The sequence below is a fragment of the Ammodytes marinus genome (genome assembly GCF_949987685.1).
Source record: "Ammodytes marinus genome assembly, chromosome: 6".
NCBI lineage: Eukaryota > Metazoa > Chordata > Actinopteri > Uranoscopiformes > Ammodytidae > Ammodytes > Ammodytes marinus.
The window spans coordinates 23075497-23099448 of record NC_137235.1 but is presented as its reverse complement, the minus strand read 5'-3'; the positions used below and the strand labels follow the sequence as shown (position 1 = coordinate 23099448).

General features: G+C 42.5%; 2 pseudogenes across 2 annotated transcripts; both read right to left on the bottom strand.

The window, feature by feature from the left end:
• Positions 1–1308: 1308 nt before the first annotated feature.
• On the bottom strand, positions 1309–11049 carry LOC307251478 (inositol 1,4,5-trisphosphate receptor-interacting protein-like; annotated as a pseudogene). Its single transcript has 4 exons — positions 10976–11049; positions 10666–10811; positions 10093–10175; positions 1309–2760 (listed from the first exon to the last, which is right to left on the bottom strand). The product of its transcript is annotated as an inositol 1,4,5-trisphosphate receptor-interacting protein-like (transcript).
• Positions 11050–20427: 9378 nt separating this feature from the next.
• On the bottom strand, positions 20428–23542 carry LOC307251477 (inositol 1,4,5-trisphosphate receptor-interacting protein-like; annotated as a pseudogene). The gene is made up of 2 exons: positions 23502–23542; positions 20428–21969 (listed from the first exon to the last, which is right to left on the bottom strand). The product of its transcript is annotated as an inositol 1,4,5-trisphosphate receptor-interacting protein-like (transcript).
• Between the last annotated feature and the right edge of the window lie 410 nt (positions 23543–23952).

Sequence of the window (23952 nt, the reverse complement as noted above, 5' to 3'; positions counted from 1 at the left end):
ATTTATTTTTTAATCTTGTTGATTTGCAGATGCATGCTTGATGGCAAGGTGACTCAACAGTCGATGTTCCACCCTGATGCCTCATTGCTGGTCCAGAAATTCAGTGTGGGCTCCTTGATTTTCAGGGACTGGCCTTCCTCATCACAGGTAATGCCAAAAGCATGTGGAAGAGGGCTCTTAGCTGTCAAACAGAATGTGTGCTAAAATTGCAACCAAATGTCTTTTCAGAATATCTACTTGCACTGTGAGGTCTTTGTGGGGGACCCTACTCCAACTCCCAGTTTAAAGGCTTGCAATTATGATGCAACTACCTCAAGGTGAGTTGACTAGGGCTACATTTTAAACAATCACAGGTGGTGGCAGCTTGCTTTTCTGAAGTCGCCAGCAGGATTAAATGTTTAATGTGTACCTCCATGTCCATAAAACTAAGTGGACGAACGGTCTTATTTTATTGCTTTTGTTTTGTCTGTGGCAAATGGTATTTCACGATCGAATAACATATATTTATTTTTTTTAGTTGGAAGGAGCTGTACGGTCCTGACTCTGTGTGCACCTGCTGTGACTACAAGTGTTCCGGCACATACAGGCGTGAGTTGACATAAACTTCCTTGACTCACTCAATTCAATGAATATTGCATAACAGGGCAATGGTAAAATCCATAGTAGCTTAATTTTCTCAATCAGACATTTTTGATGCATAAAATAACTGTTGGCTTAAGTCAAAACTAACATTTGGCATTTCTCATGTCCTACTCCCAAAGCGTTTGCTAAGATGATCTCCAGCCCTTCTTGGAAGGTCAGCAAGGGTGACAATGTTGGTGCTATCCTGCCAAAGCCCTCTGCTGCTCAAACATTCTCTGATGACGACCCTGACATGGACTGGAGCATTTGGGGGCTTGAATAAAATATCATCTGGAAATTATAAATTAAATGGCTTTTTCTCACTTTTTTTTTAATAGCAGATTGAGACACAAACCATACCTTAATTGATACAACCTAAAAGTAGAGTCTCACACACATCCAGTAGAAGATAACTAAACACAGTTCATTGAACATATGTCTTAAAGACACAGCTCTTCACAGCCAGTGTATCTATCATCTGCTTTAGCCTGGGTCTGGTGTAAATAAAATAACAATTGCAATGTCCTGAACCATATATAGATTTAGTCTGACTGCTGCTGCAACGGGAAGCTTTTACCTTGCTTTAGTTAAATCTCCACCTGACGATTTCTTTTGCACAATGCTGTCACTCCTTTTGAAGTTAAGGGATTAGAATTTTAATTTATACTCTTGATTTCAAAATATAATTTATTTACAGAGAACATCAAGATCAATGCACTTGTCAACATAATCGTCTATCAGCACATGTGTATTTCTGAGCATTTCCTGGAAATGCAGCACTGCATTTCTGTAGATGCAGTCGTGTGCCACAAGGGGATGGAAGAGATTCACTTTCTTTGCTCCAGTAAACTCAGCAGGGAGTTGAACACCCTTCTGAGTTAAAGGGTTCCCAATGAGAGCGTGGGGCAGCAGCTTTTTCTCAAGGCTCCTCTCCATGAAGTAGAGTAAATCTCTTAGCCTACAGGCCACATAATGGGGTTTCCACTGCGAAGGGTCTCTCGTCAAAAGTAGATGAATCAGTGCTGTTTTGAAATGAAAATCCTTGAGTGCACTACTCCCTGAGAGTGCGGTCTGCCTCCTGAGAAGAAAAAGTGCAATTTCTAGGGTTTGACTGTGGCACGAGTGTTCAGGCAGGCGTTTAGAGATGTGTTCTAAAAGTCTATCTTCGTAGTTGGTTAGGGACAGGGCCCAGAACGTATCCAAATTGTTTGGGGAGCAAGAAGGGTTGAAGAAATGAGCAATAGTATTGAACTATAGGATTTATATTGAAGCTTATCTTCTTCCCCGATCTGAATCAAACCACCTGGAGCATCTACGTAGCGAACGATCAGCTCAAATTCATACTTGTGTGAAATCTGTGCCCAGGCTTGTTTGATAGTGTTCTGGAACCACCTGGTAACCTGTGACTTTGACAGGAACGTGGAGTTCTTTGTGCAAAGAAGGTCATTGCAAACATCAGTGAATTGTCTTTTTCTCACTCTCACAATGCAGCAGGCAAACCACATCTGCATCAGGAGACTGACAAAGGCAGCCATTTTGGATTTTCTCATCTTCCACCAGGTTTATTTGACCGCAGACTTTCATATCTGGCAGCAGGTCACACGGCTGGTTGTTCCAGAGCAGACACTGAAATCTATATGGATCGGGTGGGCTAACGGGGACCATGATGTCGCACACATCCACCATCTGAAAGTCCTCAATCACCATGCCACCCTTTCTGTCACAGACAGCCCTCATGGTGTACAATAGATCACTTGCAAACCACTCCAAAAATGCCTCCCTCCACATCTTATTAAACGAGACTTGAATGCATTTGGAATGGAAACATTGCAGAGTTTGGCTGTCGGGTAGAGGCACTCCGGCGGCAGTGCAGGTCCCTGGGAAGGCCCTGGTTTCTCGCGTCATTTGGAAATGTTTTCCTAGGTATTTCCTGAAGAAACGGATCATTGAAATGATGGAGAACGTGTTCCATATGTACCATAGGTAATCCCTCTCCCGGTCAGCAACGTCCTTCTCTGAAGTTTCATTTTCAGATGTTTCTGTGTCAAGGTGTTCATTGGAGCTGATCACTTTCTTCCCTTCTGGCTTTTCTCGCTGCCCCTGTGGTGTGCTTATGTCTCTAAAAGAACCATAGCAGTCCTATGGACTGAGTCCGGGAGAAGACATACACTCCTATGATAGGACTGTATGTCTTCTCCCGGTGTGCTCTTCTTGTCATGCAGTACATTTGCCTTTTGCCCTGAAGCCTTCAGATCAGTCTCAAGTTCACTTTTGGAGTTTTGTGACCAACTTAGCAATGAGGTACAGGCATCACAGCTAGGTTGTTAGGGTTACGGTGAGGGGACAGAAAGAGGTTAGAATAGGAGTGACACACACAATCACAGACATACTATTCTATATTACATAGTTAGATTACTCAGAAATGTGGGAACACAGGGGCAGGGCCGACGGACTGCGGGGGAAAGTGCGACAGTCTTGGGGGGGCCCATTTTTATTTTTTTTTAACAAGCTAAATGTGGGGCCCCGATCTTCGAAGGCCCTGAACAATGCCATTCCAAAAAAAATAAAAAATTGACTGGCTCATGATAAACCCCTGACCCTTGCAAGGAGATCAGGGGCGCATGACTAAAGGCTGTTACATACTCCGCGAGAAGAAAGAACAAAGTTCTCGGTGACAGAGCTGAGAGAAGAAAATGACGTCATTTTCGTCTCTCAGCTCTTGTTTAGCTGTTCTCGCAGCTTGTTCTCGACACATCACCCGGGCCGAACTTTCTTCTCGCAGGTTGTCCGAGAACTACTGTGTGATTGGTCAGTCTGAAGTCAATGAGGAAAGCGAAGTGAAATCAGCTGGCGCTACTGAGTCAATTACCATGGTAACATTGCGCCGCGGTAAGTAGTTCGGCAGTTGAGTTCTCGTGAAGTATGTAATGTCAGACCAGAAAGAACTTCTCGCAGCTCTGTCACCGAGAACTTTGTTCTTTCTTCTCGCGGAGTATGTAACAGCCTTTAAGGCTGAAACATACTCCGCGAGAAGAAAGAACAAAGTTCTCGATGACAGAGCTGCGAGAAGAAAATGACGTCATTTTCTTCTCGCAGCTCTTGTTCAGCTGTTCTTGCAGCTTGTTCTCGACACATCACCTGGGCAGAACTTTCTTCTCGCAGGTTGTCCGAGAACTATTGTGTAATTGGTCAGTCTGAAGTCAATGAGGAAAGCGAAGTGAAATCAGCTGGCGCTACTGAGTCAATTACCATGGTAACAATGCGCCGCGGTGAGGAGTTCGGCAGTTGAGTTCTCGTGAAGTATGCATTGTCCAGACCAGAAAGAACTTTGTTCTTGTTCTCGCAGCTCTGTCATCGATAACTTTGTTCTTTCTTCTCGCGGAGTATGTTTCAGCCTTAAGGCATGTGTGCGGGAGAGTAAGCAGGAGCAAGCCAACGTTGAATTGAACTGGTGGCGAAAATAAACGCAGCAATGTTTCTATGGGGATATTTAGCTGTACAGAAATAAGTGCTGGCATAGCTAGAACAGTTTAAAGGGGACATATTATGCAAAAACTCTGGTTTAAATGTATATTTCCGAGGTCTACTAGAAAAGGTTTTAATGGTTTATTGTTGAAAAAAACCATTAGTTTTCTACCATTACCCATTTCTTCATTGCCTTTTCCAGCCTCTTCTGCTCTCTATCTCAAAAGGTCGGTATTAACATCTACCCCCCTTCGCAAAAATCCTAGTCTGCTCTGACTGGTCAGATCTACATGGGTGTGCATGCACCGCCCTGCTCATTTACTCTATACCAACCTATATGGGCATGGCACACGCCCAGCTGTCAGTTTTGTTTACTTTTGGCCAATGCAGCATGGAGATCGATGTTACCATGTTTAGCTTCATTTCTACAGCAAATGTCAGCACACTTACCACCACTTCTAAAAAAAAGTATAGAAATAATTAGTCAGAGCTGCAAATTATCTGACACCCTTTCAATATCTAATAGATAATGTATAATTTATATTGTGATCACTCATTCATAATAAAGTTTTACTGTTAAAAAATGTATTGTGTTGCTAACTGTCACTGTTTGCTTCGTGTAGTAAAGGATTACTTGAAACTCACATTTTCATAGTCAGGATGTTGGACTAGTTTTCTGACCGATCTACATGCATTGACTTATACGTTTTTTAATTCAACCCTTTATCTCTCTGAAGATTTCTTATAAAACAGTATCATTACATTTTAAAAAGACCAAAACCATACTTAAAAATAAAGCAGTTTATTCATAGCCAGTGAAATGGAAATATAAAGTGTACATATTAAACAGAAGGAAAGCCATAACTTGTATGTAACTGTCCAGTTGTTGCTGGTGGGCCCTGAAGAATACCACCTGTCCCACCCAGTGAACAGTCTCCTCTGATGGAACAGATAGTGTGGTCCGTCAGGTCACTCATATCTGTAAAACATGACACATTCAATGTTATATCATGTAGCCTAGCTGAAATATACATCATACATCTGTAGTTATGGCAAAGCTACTAACTAATGAAAATATATTTTTTCTTCGATTATTAAATAAGATAGGCTACTAATAAGTTCAGTATAGCCCTTGCTCAAGAAGCAACGAGTTCTGAGTGATACTGTGTTCTTTTTAAATATAATGGACAGGAAACAAACAGCAGCAGAGGCAACTTACAGTAGGCTATTCTTCCTGTCTATTATAGTGTACATAAACACTGGAGATGTAATAGGCCTACTGCTGCATGTACCACGACTGCTTGCATAACTACACACTGTCAACAACAAACAAATACTATTCAGTTTCCAACACACCATACAGTTTCCCCGTCTGTTTCTCACACAGGGGCTGTCGCGGACAGACTCACAGATCTAAACGTTAGCATAAAGCTAACCGTTAAGCTAGCGGACGCTAACGCTAACTACTTAACCCAGTGGCATTATCTCGTTTCAGTCGGTGTTGGTTATTATAGGAGGGATAAATCAAAGCACATTACACACATTGAACTCATAAACGGACAGATTTGTTTTTTTAAATAGGACTACTTACATTTCCAGAGGAGAGATGGTGTCTCTCAGTCTTCCAGGCACAATCTCCTCCACACTCCAGTATAACGGCAGATCACACTAGATTGTCAACCTTTGCTGGGCATAGCCTAACAAAAAATGAAGTAAATCCATTCAGCCCCGGTCTGCTTCGTGGCTGGGGTGTGATGGTAGCTTGAGGATGAGCTAACACTGCAGCTTGCTTCTGCTCTGTTGTTGCATTAGCAGGTGCAGTTCCAGGTGTGTGTGGTTACCAACGGGGCGTCTTGATTTGCCAATCAACTGCCGAGTTTCTGGCAAGCTGTCCCGTGGGAGTATTTATGTTAATGAAAACCGACCAATTTCGTCATCAGTCGGTGTTTTTTGGAACAGACCTTCAAATCCCCCCTTTTTCGAAATAAGCATCCCAGAAGAAACTGACATATTTGTCTTTTTGAAGCTTGTGTGTCCTGGTAGGGGCCCCAATAACCTAACAAGTGTGCCCAAACACCTGCAATGTTTGGTTTTTCATAATATGTCCCCTTTAAGACTCCACATCACTGTGGCAACACAACCTATCTATCCGCTCAGACAGCGCAGAGAAAAGTCTGATGAATACATGAGAGTGATTGCCCCTGCAAGTTTCAGTAAGTTTAAAGAAGTGCCACACTGTTACTGTCTTTGAAATGCATTTAGACAATTTAAGGGGAAAACACATTGTATTTATTTACTATTGAGTTATTTGTAGAACAGCATGCTAGTGTAGGCCAACAAGATTTATTTTCTGTATTTTCAATGCTGCTTTATTTTTATGTTTTAAATTGGGAAAGACATGTTCCAAAATGACCAATAACCTCTGTATTTAAAGAGGACCTATGATACTTTTCGACTTGTATGACCTATAAACGTTGTTATAATGATTTATAGTCATGTTTAACCATACTAGAGTATCAAATAATTACGTACATACATTTAGACGTATTCCCTGCTGACCGTCTGGGGTGGCTGTGCAGAGCACTAAAAACTATGGCAGCCGGTCGAGCCGAACTTGTTCAAATTTCCGGATAGTTTATGTCACGCTTGTGTAGTTTCTGTCATGTTTCCATGTATGGTAATGCTGCCCAGGCAAGTTCCGGCTGCATGCCCCCACCTTCCTGAAAATTTCCCGCTGCTGGAAGGAAGGTAACCAATCACAACGGAGTGGGGTTTGCAGCAGGGGGGGAGGGGCGGAGAAGCTCAAAGCAGTGTGTAGAGAGAGACTGCTGTGCTCGCTAGGGTAAGAGGAAGAGTGTCCCGAAAATCTACACAAGCCCCTTTTACACAGAGATTGCGGCATATTGACGGAACAACATCACTCCAAAATGCCGGCGTTGCTTGCTTCTGTGTTATTTACACAGAACCAAGCAACGCCGGCCTGCTGGCGCATCAGTAGCTCCTTTTACACAGCGCTCCGGAATGAAAGAGGTGCTTGTAAACAGCGTCAGGTGTGACGTAAACATTTAGCGCCGCGCCGGTCAGCTGCTTTACAACAACAACACTGGCAGGTGAATTGAGAGCAGAAGTGCTGGAGCTTGCAGTAAGAGGGCCGTATTTTACTGTCCCCACGATGTGCCAGTTGATCTCGCTACGCGCTGAGTCCAACATCACTGGGACTGTTAACCAAACTGACAAAATCAATCCGCTTCACCTCTTCACGTCTTGAGTTGAGTTAGCAAAACAGTAGCTCTGTGGCTAACAGCTGAGCCGGAGCCTTCAGTCAGCTGAAGCAGACAGTCTAGCGGGGCAAGCAGACTATTCCCCCTTCAAGCTGAACAAGAGCCGTCCGCTGCGCGTCGGGCTCCTGCTTCAGCTTGTCGGTCTTTATTTCTAGCAAGTGACCCGTTCGCTATACTTTATCCCTTACTTAGCCTAGCCTAGCTTTCCCATTGTACAACTTCTCCTGGGCAGAAATAGACTCATACACTCTGCAAAATGAAGCGTGGGGGTTTGGATTGAGCAACGGACCTCATGATCAGATAGATTATACGCCGTTCCTTTTATTTGGTGATTTTTACGGGACATCAGGCCGTCGTGATTAATGTTAAACACACGTCCTTCAACTGCTAACATGGTCGCATGTTTAGAACGTAGGCTATGTAACGTCAAACGCCCCCCTGTTCCGCAACAACAAGTTGGAGCATTTAAACAGAGAGGCGGAACTGATTGTGTCGGGAATCTTACTACCCCCCGAGGTAGTAAAATTCCCGGAACAATCTCTCGCACCTTTCTTCCCTCGTTCCGCAACTGTCGCATTTAAACAGCAGGGCGGAGGGCCGAAAGGCCGGCATATTCCCGGCTTTCACTGGCTGTGTAAAAGGGGCTATAGTTTTTTGTGATGTGATTCGTGTCAGGTTTCTCTATAGCAGTTTTTAACAAGAAATTAAGACCAGAAAAGTAGTATAATAGGATCTCTTTAAAAAGAAATCAAGCAAGTAGGCTAATCAAATCAAATCAGTCTTATTTGTATAGCCCAAAATCACAAATAGACATTTGCCTCAGTGGGCTTTACATTCCATACAATATGATACAATATGACACCCTGCCCTTACACCCTTAGCTCGGCTGAGAAAAAACTCCCAGTAAAAAACCCTTTACCGGGATTAAAAAAATTTAAGAAATCTTAGGGAGAGTCGACAAAGTAAGGGATCCCTTTCCCAGGACGGACATACTGGAATAGATGTCATAAGTAGAGAAAATCACGAAGGAATTTGATAATTGACCAGATTTTTACATGGTAATACTAAAGTAAAGTGCGAATAGTGTGGATGCAGGAAGACTTCAGATGCTGCCAGAGGATCCACACCGTCTCGTCTCCACCAGAGAAAACTAAGGTTTCCAGCGCCGGGATTACATCCCACGTCTCCAGGTGGCGTCCTTAACCACTGCAACATCTTCCGCGTTGATGATCCATTCTCAGATATTGCCAGAGGGGGGACCAGATCCACACCGTCTCGTCAACACCAGGGAAAACTGGAAGAGGACAGACAGGCAACCGATGAGCAAAGCAAAAATTTAAATTTAAATTCAAATTCAATTTAAAGATTGAACAAGCAAGCGAGTAGACAGAGTACTATCCTGATGGACGGTGAATCAGTGCTGATGTGAGGCAATAGCAGGCGGGGAGCATCCGTTCATAGGATGGCTGATTCCGCACAGAACTCGGAGTCAATCGAGTGGCATGGAGTGTGCTTGGTAGACAGAGGGAGAGAACCCCCGGGGCATCGCTCAGCCAATCATGGAAGATAGACAGAGGAGAAAAATAACCATTGATGAATTATAGGCTATCGCATCACAGTAGGCCAATTGTCCACAATAATCACAGCCCCCCATCCATAAAGGAACTTTAAAAAGTTGAATTTGCCATACACAAGTGTATGGTCTATTATTTGTATTTAGTGTGTCTGCATAGTATTGCACCAAAACAGTAGAAGTTTCCTTTAATTGTGTCTTGTACTGTCTGTAAAATGTTACCTGCACATAGCAAACAAAATTGCACAACTGTAAGGTCAGTGTCTGTTGTATTTTTGTATTCAAATAAACAGTTGTTTATTTCTATAGTGCACATTGGCATCTTTGAGCAAAATACCCCCATTATTTTCGCCGCGCCTCCTGTGACCCTGGCCAGTGACCACCTTGACTAAGACATTTTCTGGGGGAAATACTGGTAAAAGTAATGATTTGGTCATTCATCAGATGAAATATTGTGGAGTTGTCTGGCTCAGAGAGCCATGTGTATTGTAAGACCGCCTTTCAGGGGGCCCATCAGGACTTTTTGTATAGGGGCCCAGAATTTGGTGCTACGCCCCTGCACAGGGGTGTGGGAACATAGACACGCTCCCCAAATAATAATAAAGAAGAGTACTTACCATAACTCTAATTTCACTCTTCTTCCATCCAGCAGAATTGTAGGGCTGGGTATTGTCAAGAATCTCACGATTCGATTCGATTTCGATTCATTAGGTCACAATTCGATTTCAATTCGATATTGATTGAAATGCTTCGATATCGATTCAGTATCAAGTAGAAATACACAAGAAAGAATACATTTATTTTTTTTTAAATTGGTATTTATTTAATTTCATGCCTTATGAACAAACAGCCATGGTATAACTATCTCCTCTTGGAAATTGTAACATAACATCAGCACATCTTTGAACAATAATAACATAAGAACCAGGTGCCTTCATTTCTGGTAACAAATAAAACATTAGCACAATACCAGTATAAGGTGTACAAAGGTGAAAAAAAGTGCTGTATTAAATGTAATGTAGGCCTATGTAAACTTAAATCATGTATTTTCCTTTCTTCTGAGCTCACAAAACACATGAGAACCAGATGCCTTCTCCTTACATACTAGATGTGCACATGTAGATTTTTGGATAAGAAAATCAGCTGGTCTACATGTTCTGGATTAAGTGCACTTCGCTGGGCCGTGACAATATCACCAGCTGTGGAGAAGATCCTCTCAGATGGTACACAAGTACCTGGGATACAAAGATATCGTTTTGCTTGGCATGACAAAAGGGGGTATTCCCCCTCATGTTCTCTCCACCAGTTGAGTGGATTGGTGTAGAGTGGCAGTGACCTCATCACCTCATCTAAAAAATCTCTAGATCAGCCAAAGCACAGGAGTCCCTTGCTTTCTTTGATGGGGGTCCAGAGTCATCAGCTGGTTCTGCCTGCTGCTCCAGCACGTTAACTGCCTCACTGTCTGCTGCATTTATTGGCCCACCCTGTTGTGAAAGTAAATGAATCACATTAAATTAAAGAACAGCTTTATATGCAATAGTTATACAGTTAGTTTCAAATCCACTGTGGGAGTGTATGATGATAGAACTTTTCAATAAAATAAAAAGTGCCAGCGTTCAAATAATTCCAGAGCTAACTGCATATTAAGACAACAAAACAAACATATTCTGTGTGCACAGTTGCACACATAGTCAGCACCTTCATTCAATATAAATTTGTACTTACAGTCCTTTTCAGTTGCTAATGCATCAGTGATAGTGGTGAGATGGGCGAAGATTTCCTCACGCTCATCATCAGACAGAAAATGCAGGGCCTTGAAGCGCGGGTCCAGAGCTGAAGCTAGGAGGAGTTCATCCTTCAGGCCAATGTACCTTGAAAATAAAAATTTATTAATTAATTCACATTACAATAAATATTTTTCCCCCTCATAATCATGAAATTCTAATTAAAATGAGTTTGTAGTGTATAGTTACTGTACAAAACAAACTGTGAATAAAACAGGCCTAACTATGTCATGATGTAGAACAATAAATACCTTTTTTGGAGATCCTGGTGCACTGCAGATTTAATCTCCTTCACGATCCCAGAGTCATTGGGGGTCAGTTGCATTTCCTCCAGAAGTTTTGCTATAAGAGGGGTGCGATGACAGAGTAGGGGTACCTTCCTGAGACATCACCAAGGTGGTTTTCTTCAGTGGCTTCAGAGCATGTGCAACGTCCTCTGCTGCTGTTATGTCTGCCTCTGTAAGGGTGCACAGATCCTTTTCCTGTTTTCGTACTTCAGGGGAAAGTAGTGCAGCGGACACAGCTGGTTGCTGCTCCAAAAATCTTTCCAGCATTTCTAATGCGCTGTTCCAACGTGTTGGTACATCAGTCACTAGTTTATGCTGTGGGAGATCCAGCAACTTCTGTTTGTTCTTGAGTGCATGATTGGCTAGCGTGCTTCGGTGGAAAAAGGTGGAGATGCGCCTCACTTTGCCGAGAAGCCGTGAGACGGCAGGGATTTTACAGTTTTTTTCGATTGCTAAACCACAGTGGGCACAACTGGAGCGATATGTGCAAAACTCTAACAACAGTATGCAGAGCAGCGGTTCATTCGGGCCAAGCTCTAGCTCATTTTTCATTGATTAAACTAGTGGTGGGCCGATAACGGCGTTAACGTGCTGCGTTAACGCCAGACTCTTATCGGCGATAAAAAAAATATCGCCGTTAATCTCTTATTCCTCTTATTTTAGCGCGGATGTATACCTGGCCGAATTGCACTGTAGTGCACGAGTCAGAACGAGTCCGACTTCGCACCTGTGTAGCCTACCACATCAAACGTAACGTGCTCACATGGATGCAGCTAGGAAGCCGCCGGGTTTGCTTCAGGGAAAATGTATTTTTAAGAAGCTTCCCAATGGAAACCTCGACAAGACCAAGGTTGTTTGCACCTTGTGCAATGCGGAATTGGTTTACTGTAGGAGTTCTAACAGTCTGTGCTCTCGGAAGCGGCCGGGGCATGCGTGTGTGCAATGGGAGAGCTTTGTGTGGAGAGAAAAAAAAGAGGCAAGGGAAATCGCCAAAGCCAATGCATAGCCTCGACTCATTAAAGGTTGAAAATCACTGAATTACACAACATGTAGGCTAGCCTATGGCTTAAGGCTATGGAAATCATTATGGAAACAATATTTTTTTTTATCAGTGATAGCTCAGCTGATCTCGTTGCTATAGAGACCACGTCCGTCCGCTTTGTTTGACAACTGACAGAGCTGCCAAGTCTCACCCTTTTGGCCGTGAGACACACTCATATCAACCAGTTCACACTCTCACACGCTAGTCTACAACTCAAATTTCTCACGCGGAGAAGTTAATCCCCAAAATAACGATTGTTTTGCGGGACTTTTATTTTGACAGTCTTATATTGAAAAGCTAACGGACATGAGTTCCGTGACATCCTCTTTCTGCACGCGCGTTAACTTGATGCATTAGGTGTGCACCTGCACAGGAGATGAGCCCCTGGTCTGATGCGCCACCTGGCTTGAGAGACACGTTCTCAAAGACTTACTTTGAGTCATTATTTAGGGAGCACACACATATTATGGCTGGCTCTGTGCTGGGTACTGCTGTGGAGCCCCTGGAGGTGGTGATGGGGAGAAGGATGGTACAGAAGCTGCTGAACATTATGGACAATAACATGCATCCCTTACAGTCTTGTGTGTAAACAGAGGAGTGTTTTTAGTGGGAGGCTACGGCGGCTAAGCTGCAAAAATAACAGATACAAAAACACTTTTTTACCTACTGCAATTGCACTTTATAATGACTCCCCTTTCAGTAAGGACAGAGGACATTTGAACTTTTAAACTTTAGCCTGCGCTGCATATTTTGCATTTTTTGCACATGTATAATTGCACACTTGATTGCTTTTTCTTTTAGCATAATTTTAGTTTTTTATCATATCATATGCACTGGCAGAGCTAGTATTTGTGTACTGTTATATACGAGTAACAGTTACTTATGCACTTATGCACAGAGACTATCCATACCACTTTCTCATCTTGGCTATGTATGTATGCTCATGTTTGGGTGGGGATAGGCCTATATGTGCTGTGTTGTGTTCTGTGTATGCTGGCTGCTGTAGCATCTGAATTTCCCTGCTGGGATGAATAAAGTATATCTTATCTTATCTTATCTTATGAATGAATTAAAATGAGCCATTTTAATCTAGATTAATCTAGATTAATTCCAAAATTAATCTAGATTAATCTAGATTAAAAAAATTAATCTATGCCCACCTCTAGATTAAACACAATTTTCAAAACTCCACACACCTATCTCATGGCTTAACCACAACCTGCACAACACTGTGGATTTCCAGCACTTTTTTTCAAACACTAACACACTACTGCCACAACTGTAAACCACACATTCAAAATGCCTTGTGCATTTGAAACACTGCAGATTGCAATTTCAACTGAAACACTAAGAAGGTGTCTTGTTTTAGACTTGTTAGTGAACATATACAGTATAAAGGGAAAGCTTAAAAATATTTATTTTTTTGTAAATGGACCAATGAAGACAGGTTGTTGGAGGGAGAAGAGTGGCAGTGAGAGTGTGGATGTGTGGAGGAAGACCTAGAAGACATAGAGCTGTAATGTCTGATGAAATACAGTATGGGCTACACTGATAGACCCTGTTGTGAAGGGTTGAGAGTGCAACCCAATCTGCAAAAATCTAAAGTTGCATATGTAAAACGAATTTTCCAGCAAACAAACAGCTTAGAGTTGCATCCTTACAGTAAATGACAACATTGCGGGATAGATTTCTGTATTACAATTATAGAATATTAACACAGATAAATACTATATTTGGAAATGTTTTCAATAAAATATACAAAATGTGTATCTATTGAAGCAAACTTCTGATTTTCATTTCTTTTTGTTTTCCTAATAAAACGGGTATGTTATAAAATAAACAATTTCATGTGAAAGAATTTCACCCTTTCATCAAAGAAAATATTACGTAATTTGTGTGAAATAACTCAAATTATTCAAGCTGTAAAGATTAAAAGTTTGTAATTTGTGTATTGGGATTTGATGCTAGTGCTTGTACTCTGAGCATATTCTGAGTGACAGTGTATGTTATCTCAGTGAGGACAATTCACAGTGTTTGCTGCACTGAGCCTATTTTGCAGGTGAAGTGAACTGTTCAGCTCCAGTGACTGTTGGTAGTGCAGACTGTAGTTAGAGTTTTGCACATTGAGCTACAGTTGTGCCCACTCTGGGTTAGCAATCGAAAAAAAACTGTAAGGGCAGCCTGAGAAGCTAAATTGAGTATGTGGGCAAAGCAGCCAACATGCAAACACTCAATCAGACTGACAGCAAGCAGCATGTTTGCAGCATTGTCTGTGACGATTGCCGGCACTTTCTCCACTACCCCCATTCATTAATTGCCTCCTTCAACAGGTTCGCTATATTGATCCCTGTGTGGCTTTCGTTCATGGCTCTAGTCTGCAGAACATGTGAAACTAGTGCCCACTCGTTAGAAATGAAATGAGAGGTAATAGTTACATAGGAGTCCGTCGCTCTCGACGTCCAACCGTCACATGTAAGAGACACTCTCTCTGTCAATTTCAACGACTGCAAAACCGCGGTCTTTTTCTCTTCATACAGCTTCGGAATGGCGACTTCTGTCATGTATTTGCGTGTTGGTATGGCGTATCGTGTTTCGAGCGAATGTACCATCTTCTTTAAACCCTTGTTTTCGACGACACTGTACGGCCGCAGGTCTTTGCATATAAAGACAGCCACCGACTCTGTTATCTTCTGTGCGCGGGCAGAACATGGCGGCAGTTTGCACATTATGTTGAGTTGCGTTTGTTTCGAATCCGCGGGTTTAGCAATGGGTTGCTGCAGAACTTCTGCATGGTGTCGGCTCAGATGGTTTTGCAAGTTTGTCGTGTTGTTACAGTATTTCAGAACCGCCTGGCAAAGTTTGCACAACACCTTACTTTTATCTCTTTCCTGTGTTCCAGGTTTACACGGGAATTCAAAATTAATCCACACGTCTGCTTTCAGGTTTGAAGGCGGCGGCTTAACGGAGCAGCTACCGGCAGCTACTCATCTCGGTCGCCATGTTGATATGGCTTGGTCAAGTGCGGCCCCGTCCGTATTGCGCGAATCACACGAGGGTGTTGCTCAGAGCGCCCCCACTGGCCAGGGGGTTGAATCGATTCAGAAAATTGCAGGGAAAAGAATTGCAATGCATTGCTGAATCGATATTTTTACCCACCCCTACAGAACAGGGCTACTTTGGGTCCCCATCATCCCACGCATTGGATCCGGTTCACAGAGAGCTTTGGAAGCTCGCCACACGTTCACTGCTTGGGCCAACTGCAGGTTTTGACGTTAACGTTAGCTAACCAGTTAGCTGCAACATTACCCACGATTGACTTCGACTCTGTCCTTTTAAACGTAGAAAACATACTTTTGTTTCAGGATTGGAGTGGATTTGTATCCAAGTAACCCTTCGATATACGTCACTGGCGCCGCTAATGTTCACAAGAACAATCAAAACAACCTTAACTTGCTGTTAGCATGTTAGCTAGCTGGCTAACAATTGCATTATAGCGCAAACGTGTACGTCCCACATACAAACAAAGGAGACAAACCACAACACCTTCTTCTTCTTTCTTCTTTTAATTTCCGGCAGACTGTATGCCTTTGAGGCACATTGCTGCCACCCACAGGACAAAAATAGATAAATGAAATAAACAAACAAACAAAACATATATATATATATATATATATATACTGTATATGTATATATATATATATATATATATATATATATATATATTTCAGACGCAATCAGTCCATCCTATTTCCATAGGAATAATCCAGTGGCCGTTATGAAATCCAGGACAGCTTTTATAGTCCCAGGCTGATTCTCAATGGGATTTAGAAGGCTCTTTAGTGTAACCGGTGTTTTGCCCAGGCTTTCCACTGCTGCATACAGATGTTCCCTCTGTTGAGTGAGTCCAGAACATTCCATCAGGATATGTTTTACTGTTTGCTGTTTGTTACACACTCCACATAGTCCATCTTCATGTTTCCCAACTTTGTGTAAGTCCCATGCGAGTCCGCAATGCCCCAGCCTCAGTCTGGTCATCATGACTGTATGCCTCCTTTCCTTTCCCAAAAAGCACTGGCAAGCTGTAGTAATGCCTCCCCTTATTTTCCTTATCCCACTCCTCCTGCCACAGAGCCATGATGTTCTTTTTGATGATTGACCTACACTCAGTTAACCCCAGCCTCACTTTTACATCCACATCTTCCCTTCTTAAAGCCCTTTTTGCTTCCCCATCAGCTATCTCATTCCCCTCTATCCCCACATGAGCTGGGACCCACATGAACCCCACTGACTCTCCCGCCTGCTCAATCCTGTACATCAGGGTAAGAAGCTCCACCATGAGGTCCGACCTGGCTCCAAGCCCTCCCTCCCTCAATGTCATCAGCACTGAAGCAGAGTCAGAACATATCACAACTGGCCCTGGCCTGACCTCCTCCACCCACTGCATAGCCCAGATTATTGCAAGCAGCTCTGTGGTGTAAACTGAAACCCCCTCAGACAGTCGCCTATATTTGACAACATCCAAATCTGAGATGCAAAAAGCAAACCCAGACTTCCCAGTTATTGGGTCTTGAGCCCCATCAGTGTAAATTTGTATGTACTGTCCCCATTTGTTATTTAGTCTTTGCTTTACAATTCCCCCAAATGTTGCAGTTCTCTCATGAGTTAACACACTTAGATCCACAACACCACTGGTTCTCTTTGTTTTTACAGAAATAAAAAAGCTAACGAGGGATATTCAGCTTCAAGGCACAACATGTAGCCGAGTGGACCGTGTTGGAACTTCCTTGTATTGACGTCATTAGTTGCGTCCCATCCGGGTGTGGTTAAAAAAGATAAAAAATCCTAAATGTAATAAATTGTTAGGAAAATTAACACAAAACAAAAGTTTAACTTATTGTCAATTTTCCTATTTCATAGGGCAAATTTAGTTTTCACTTTTTTAAATCTACCCTATCTTTTTGGATTAAATTAATCCTTTTATTTTTAAAGTTAGCCTACATTAAGACTCTTTTAAGTTTATCAGTAGGCCTAGTAGAAAATAAGAACATACCAATCTGCTTTGGGAATTATTATTCAAAACAGTTTTGGCATGAGAACTAAGCCATTTGCACTTTTCTGTATTTGAGTGTTATTGTTTGTGTATGGCACAACAAGAGACAATTTAGGGGGGATTACTATTGAGCACCTCTCATTGGTTGTTCTTGATTGGCATTTGCAGCAGCTGTGGGCTTTTGTCCTGGCTGCAGAATACAAAAGGTCCCAGGTGCAACATGGCTTTCATACTTAACCGGTTCAGCCAAGGGATAAGTCGGAGAGCAGCTTCTGGAGTGAACATGGGACTGTTTTGTGCTGGGCTCGTACTTTTGCAGTTTTGTACTGCCTGTAGTAGTAGTATTCATTTGCTTCCTAAGTATGTGGTTGTCTCAGACGAAAAAGTACAGAGAGAAGTTTTCAAGCCAGATAAGAATGCCAGACAGGTCCCTCACGCGGTCAAGGAAATGTTACTCGGGGCTCATTCCATTACTAGTCAAACTTCACCACCAACAAGTGTGGTTGAACTCCAGTGCTATAATGATGGACTGATTGTAGGAATCAGGAAAGACTTCTTTAAGACTTTGGATGCATACAAAGATTTGACACTGGGCACCTGTCCAATTAACGAACATACCAGCACCCATTTCAACTTTAAGTACTATTTGTTTACTGACTGTGGCTACAAAGTGGAGGTTTGTACTGGTCCATTTCTTTATCTTAAATTTTCCATAACTATTGTTGTGCTTAATATTGACTCCCAAAATGATTCTATTCCAGGTTCATCCATCTGTTGTGACGTTGGGCACTATCCTCCACTACCAGCCGTCCAGTCACATTTTAAGGGAGATACCATTCGACATTCTCCTGCAGTGTAACTATTTCAAGTAAGCATTTTTAGTTTCTGTTTTGGTGGGATTGTGTAGGAATTTGAGTGGTTATTCAATGTATTCCCGTAAAGAGATTTTAAAGTCAAGATTACACATTTTGTAACATGAGAATTTGGATTTCAGAAACCCTTTGCCTGCTGACTTGTATTGACGTGAGTTTTCACTTGTCTGTTGCAGGTTCCATCACTCCTATAAAGTTGGCTTCTATCCGGAACTACAAGGAGGAACTGTTTTCAAAGCACTTGCACCCAAAAGTGATGATGATCTTGGTCAAGGTATGCTCCCTCTTTATAAATGTCAATTGATTATGTTCACACATGCGGGCATTCATGTAAACGTGCAACGCTTTCTGATCAAGTGGCCGGCTTGCTTAAATTGGTCGCAAAAAAGGAGCAGGCCTTCAAATGCACAAGGATGTCTAAACTAAACCCGGCAACCTAGAAATGTGCTACTTGGTCTACATTTTCTTCAGACAGAATTAGTGACATGTTGTGAAGTCAACTAACATGGTGGGAAATGGCAGCTTAAAATGTAGATGGGAGCAGGGTAAACTAGAGGTGCTATATGTTGGTTCACCTAAACAGGCAAGTCAAATGTACTTCGAGGGACAAGGACAACGTTGGTACTTTCAGATCATCTTTACTAACACCTGTATCAACACCAACATTTGAAGGTTGCCTCAAATGACTCAAGCTTTTTGTTCGTATGATTTTCATGCCACCATAGCAGATTTTTTTTTTTTTTTTTTTTTTTTTTTGGAAGTGTACTAAAATGTTCAATACAAGTAATTCCTCACTGCATTCAGACCCATCAGGCAGGAAGTAAATATCTCCACAAACCCCTTGTGCATTTTATTGCAACCCAGGCACTAAATGGTGACCATGAGCGATGGCCCTCTTAATTTCTTTAAAATTGTCCACTGTCTCTCTATTCCATCAGTAATCGACATCCCAATTGCCAAAACCTACACCTTGGGCCAGCCAATGTACTTTGTGGCCAGGCAACCCACTGGCACTGCAGCTACTGAACATCAGAGAACCTACATCAACAAGTGTTTCATCACAGCCTCTCCTAACCCTCACTCGACACCTAAATATACAATAATTGACAACCAAGGGTAAGATTTAAAATGATTTCAGCATACAGTGGACATGCCACCTGGTTGGTGTTGTGTATTTATTTTTTAATCTTGTTGATTTGTAGATGCATGCTTGATGGCAAGGTGACTCAACAGTCGATGTTCCACCCTGATGACTCATTGCTGGTCCAGAAAATCAGTGTGGGCTCCTTGATTTTCAGGGACTGGGCTTCCTCATCACAGGTAATGCCAAAAGCATGTGGAAGAGAGCTCTTTGCTGTCACACAGAATGTGTGCTAAAATTGCAACCAAATGTCTTTCAGAATCTCTACTTGCACTGTGAGGTCTTTGTGGGGGACCCTACTCCAACTCCCAGTTTAAAGGCTTGCAATTATGATGCAACTACCTCAAGGTGAGTTGACTAGGGCTACATTTTAAACAATCGCAGGTGGCAGCTTGCTTTTTTGAAGTCTCCAGCAGGATTAAATGTTTGATGTGTACCTCCATGTCCATAAAACTAAGTGGACGAACGGTCTTATTTTATTGCTTTTGTTTTGTCCGTGGCAAATGGTATTTCACGATCGAATAACATGTATTTATTTTTTTTAGTTGGAAGGAGCTGTACGGTCATGACTCTGTGTGCACCTGCTGTGACTACAAGTGTTCCGGCACATACAGGCGTGAGTTGACATAACCTTCCTTGACTCACTCAATTCAATGAATATTGCATAACAGGGCAATGGTGACACAAATCCATAGTAGCTTGATTTTCCTCAATCAGACATTTTTGAAGCATAAAATAACTGTTGGCTTAAGTTAAAACTAACATTTGGCATTTCTCATGTCCTACTCCCAAAGCTTTTGCTAAGATGATCTCCAGCCCTTCTTGGACAGTCAGCAAGGGTGAAAATGTTGGTGATATCCTGCCAAAGCCCTTTGCTGCTCAAACATTCTCTGATGACGACCCTGACATGGACAAGCTTCCAGACTGGAGCATTTGGGGGGCTTGAATAAAATATCATCTGGAAATGATAAATTAAATGGCTTTTTCGCACTTGTTTTTTTTAATAGCAGATTGAGACACAAACCATACCTTAATTGATACAACCTAAAAGTAGAGTCTCGCACACATCCAGTAGAATAACTAATCACAATTCATTGAACATCCACTTTAGCCTGGGTCTGGTGTAAATAAAATAACAATTGCAATGTCCTGAACCATATATAGATTTAGTCTGACTGCTGCTGCAACGGGAAGCTTTTACCTTGCTTTAGTTAAATCTCCACCTGACGATTTCTTTTGCACAATGCTGTCACTCCTTTTGAAGTTAAGGGATTAGAATTTTTATTTATACTCTTGATTTCAAAATATAATTTATTTACAGAGAACATCAAGATCAATGCACTTGTCAACATAATCGTCTATCAGCACATGTGTATTTCTGAGCATTTCCTGTAAATGCAGCACTGCATTTCTGTAGATGCAGTCGTGTGCCACAAGGGGATGGAAGAGATTCACTTTCTTTGCTCCAGTAAACTCAGCAGGGAGTTGAACACCCTTCTGAGTTAAAGGGTTCCCAATGAGAGCATGGGGCAGCAGCTTTTTCTCAAGGCTCCTCTCCATGAAGTAGAGTAAATCTCGTAGCCTACAGGCCACATAATGGGGTTTCCACTGCGAAGGGTCTCTCGTCAAAAGTAGATGAATCGGTGCTGTTTTGAAATGAAAATCCTTGAGTGCACTACTTCCTGAGAGTGCGGTCTGCCTCCTGAGAAGAAAAAGTGCAATTTCTAGGGTTTGACTGTGGCACGAGTGTTCAGGCAGGCGTTTAGAGATGTGCTCCAAAAGACGATCTTAGTTGGTTAGGGACAGGGCCCAGAACGTATCCAAATTGTTTGGGGAGCAAGAAGGGATGAAGAAATTAGCAATAGTATTGAACTATAGGATTTATATTGAAGCTTATCTTCTTCCCCGATCTGAATCGAACAACCAGGGCACCTGGAGCATCTACGTAGCGAATGATCAGCTCAAATTCATACTTGTGTGAAATCTGTGCCCAGGCTTGTTTGATAGTGTTCTGGAACCACCTGGTAACCTGTGACTTTGACAGGAACGCAGAGTTCTTTGTGCTAAGGTCATTGCAAACATCAGTGAATTGTCTTTTTCTCACTCTCACAATGCAGCAGGCAAACCACATCATCTGCATCAGGAGACTGACAAAGGCAGCCATTTTGGATTTTCTCATCTTCCACCAGGTTTATTTGACCGCAGACTTGCATATCTGGCAGCAGGTCACACGGCTGGTTGTTCCAGAGCAGACACTGAAATCTATATGGATCGGGTGGGCTAACGGGGACCATGATGTCACACACATCCACCATCTGAAAGTCCTCAATCACCATGCCACCCTTTCTGTCACAGACAGCCCTCATGGTGTACAATAGATCACTTGCAAACCACTCCAAAAACTCCTCCCTCCACATCTTATTAGACGAGACTTGAATGCATTTGGAATGGAAACATTGCAGAGTTTGGCTGTCGGGTAGAGGCACTCCGGCGGCAGTGCAGGTCCCTGGGAAGGCCCTGGTTTCTCCTTGCGTCATTTGGAAATGTTTTCCTAGGTATTTCCTGAAGAAACGGATCATTGAAATGATGGAGAACGTGTTCCATATGTACCATAGGTAATCCCTCTCCCGGTCAGCAACGTCCTTCTCTGAAGTTTCATTTGCAGATGTTTCTGTGTCGAGGTGTTCATTGGAGCTGATCACTTTCTTCCCTTCTGGCTTTTCTCGCTGCCCCTGTGGTGTGCTTATGTCTCTAAAAGAACCATAGGACTGTATGTCTTCTCCCGGTGTGTTCTTCTTGTCATGCAGTAAATTTGCCTTTTGCCCTGAAGCCTTCAGATCAGTCTCAGGTTCACTTTTGGAGTTTTGTGACCAACTTAGCAATTAGGTACAGGCATCACAGCTGGGTTGTTACGGTGAGGGGACAGGAAGAGGTTAGAATAGGAGTGACACACACAATCACAGACGTACTATTCTATATTACATAGTTAGATTACTCAGAAATGTGGGAACACAGGGGTGTGGGAACATAGACACGCTCCCCAAATAATAATAAAGAAGAGTACTTACCATAACTCTAATTTCACTCTTCTTCCATCCAGCAGAATTGTAGGGCTGGGTATTGTCAAGAATCTCACGATTCGATTCGATTTTGATTCATTAGTAGGGGTGTAACGATACACGTATTTGTACCGTGACGGTACAGGCACGTATTTGGTGTTACAGAGGTGGACCGCGGTCCGTTTGTGGCGTACATAGCGTTAATATATGGCGAATGTACAGGCTTGTTTTGCGGTGTGGAACTTAAAGCTCCCATATTATACACTTTTCGGTTCTATTATACACCATATTATATGGTCTTAGTGGTCCCTAATACATTTTTCTTTAATTGTTTGCTGAAAAAAACTTTCAGATAATTTATTGTACTATGCTGATGTTCAGCTAATCTCACAATGGCCTATTTTTTAAAAAGAGCTGCAGCTCCCCTCGTAAATATACAATCTTTGAGCTGCCCCCGCCCCCTGTCCGGAAGCGAAGCCTGATACGCCTCGCCCTCTGTCTGTTTGTAAACAATGATGACGTATTTGCTGGGCCTGTTAGCGCAGTTAGCCTACCCATGAGAAGAACCAAGTCTAGTGCTAGTAACGCACTTTGAACAGTTTGACATGACCTATCCTTGTCTACATGAAAGACTATGGAATACAGATGCACTGACTTGCCATTTCCAAGCTAATGGAAACGGCATGTTCACAATAACAATGCTGCAAAAGATGGTGGCTACTGCGAAGCTAGCTCGGGAGCTACCGGCTAAAAATACCACTAAAATCAGTGAAAAAATTATCTTCAAAGTTGACTTCTACACTATTAACTTCCAATCCTTTGTCCTGTTAAAAACGAGGCATTTCCAGACGGGTGTGGGGTATAGAAAGATGTTTTTATGAGCAAAAGCTGAATGCTTGTCCCAAAGCTAATAGCTATACACCAGTCAGGCAAAAATACCAATAAAAACATTTCTTTCAGTTTCACTGTTTGAAAAAACCCACAAGTAGCTTTTAATTTCCGGCAGACTGTATGCCTTTGAGGCACATTGCTGCCACCCACAGGACAAAACTAGATAAATGAAATAAACAAACAAACAAAACAAATATATATATATATATATATATATATATATATTTCAGACGCAATCAGTCCATCCTATTTCCATAGGAATAATCCAGTGGCCGTTATGAAATCCAGGACAGCTTTTATAGTCCCAGGCTGATTCTCAATGGGATTTAGAAGGCTCTTTAGTGTAACCGGTGTTTTGCCCAGGCTTTCCACTGCTGCATACAGATGTTCCCTCTGTCGAGTGAGTCCAGAACATTCCATCAGGATATGTTTTACTGTTTGCTGTTTTTTACACACTCCACATAGTCCATCTTCATGTTTCCCAACTTTGTGTAAATCCCATGCGAGTCTGCAATGCCCCAGCCTCAGTCTGGTCATCATGACTGTATGCCTCCTTTCCTTTCCCCAAAAGCACTGGCAAGCTGTAGTAATGCCTCCCCTTATTTTCCTTATCCCACTCCTCCTGCCACAGAGCCATGATGTTCTTTTTGATGATTGACCTACACTCAGTTAACCCCAGCCTCACTTTTACATCCACATCTTCCCTTCTTAAAGCCCTTTTTGCTTCCCCATCAGCTATCTCATTCCCCTCTATCCCCACATGAGCTGGGACCCACATGAACCCCACTGACTCTACCGCCTGCTCAATCCTGTACATCAGGGTAAGAAGCTCCACCATGAGGTCCGACCTGGCTCCAAGCCCTCCCTCCCTCAATGTCATCAGCAC